The 1,306-nt window shown below is 57.2% G+C and overlaps 1 protein-coding gene across 1 annotated transcript in view; it reads right to left on the bottom strand.

The window, feature by feature from the left end:
• LOC105522715 overlaps window positions 1-1,031 on the bottom strand; it is an 18,601-nt gene extending 17,570 nt beyond the window's left edge. The window contains exon 1 of the mRNA XM_011957300.1: window positions 929-1,031. The gene's annotated coding sequence lies outside the window, so the exon portion shown is untranslated. The remainder of the gene's footprint in view (window positions 1-928) is intronic.
• Window positions 1,032-1,306: the final 275 nt, after the last annotated feature.

Raw genomic sequence — 1,306 nt, 5'->3', positions numbered from 1 at the left:
TCTCCGAGGGCCAGCCCGGAACCCCGCCCACATCTGCACTGGCTCACACACCGCATGGGAGGGACACACCCAAATGCATGCCTGTGGCTGTTGCCCCACCAGACCACATGAAGAAACCATCAACCTGGGCACACCCGGCCAGCACTGCACCGCTGGGATGGGTGACAACTGTCCCCACGAAAACGCACATGATTCCCCGTGCTGAGCCCGAAACGCCTCTGCTCCCAAGCTCCCCATCCTTCGTTCTGGGTCTCAGGAATCTTGCCATCATCTGCCTCTCTCCAGACTGGAGAGAGCCTCCTGCATCCATTTTGCCCCAGCAGCAGAGTGAGCCTGCCCAAGCCCAGCTCACGGCCACTCCCGGCCTAAGACTCAACGCCTCCCATTGCCCGGGATGAAGGCCACATCCTCCAGCCCCCAGCAGCAGCTCCTGCCCCCTCCATCCTACCCCTCCCATTTGTCAAACAAATGAGTGAGTAAAAACCTGGTGAGGCCCTTGGCCCTTGGCCCCGGCCCCTTCCTCATGGGCCTGGGAGCCCGCCAATAGTTCAGCGTCTCCCCCTTTGTGGGCTGGATGCCTCGCATCTACAAGACGGAAAAGCGAGCCCAGGAGCTGGCAGGGACCTGGAAACTCCTTGCCTATTTTGTGCAGGAGATCTCTCAGGAAAAAAAAAAAAAAAAAATGCCCCTGCTCAACTCCCCTACCCTGCAGGGCCTGCCTGGATTCCTGCCCCACTGGAGAGGCAGAGGGTTAGAACACAGGCTCCGGAGAATGGCAGTCTGGCTCCAAATCCCCGCTTGGCCTCTTTCCAGTTGGGGTCCTCCCTGACCCTGTGTCTTTGTGAGTGTGGTCCAGCATGTGCTGCCCACATCATGGCCTGCGCATGTAACCCGGAGCACCAGGGCAGCCAGCCACAGAGCCACTCACCAGGAACCTGATGCTGGGAGACCCTGGAGAGCGCGCACCCCTGGCCACGGGAGGCCTTGGCTTCAACTCTGCGCTCAGCCGCGGTCAAGATGCCGAAACCTGGAACAGGGTGAAAAGAAGAAGGCAGCTTGAAGAGAGAGATCCACAAAGAATTTCCAAGAAAAGATTCCATTTTGGCAGCAGCTCAAGAGCCTTTATTTATTTATTTGAGACAAAGTCTCACGGTCAGCCAAGCTGGAGGGCAGTGGTGCAATCTCAGCTCACGACAACCTCTGCCTCCTGAAGCTCTGTCCCCCTGAAACACTCACACCACTGCACTCCAACCTGGGTGACAGAGCGAGACTCCATCTCGAAAAAATAAAAATATATATATATATA

This window comes from Colobus angolensis, unplaced genomic scaffold, assembly GCF_000951035.1.
Source record: "Colobus angolensis palliatus isolate OR3802 unplaced genomic scaffold, Cang.pa_1.0 Scaffold44, whole genome shotgun sequence".
NCBI classification, from domain to species: Eukaryota; Metazoa; Chordata; class Mammalia; order Primates; family Cercopithecidae; genus Colobus; species Colobus angolensis.
The sequence above is the reverse complement of the archived record's forward strand: the minus strand, read 5'-3'. Positions and strand labels throughout refer to the sequence as shown.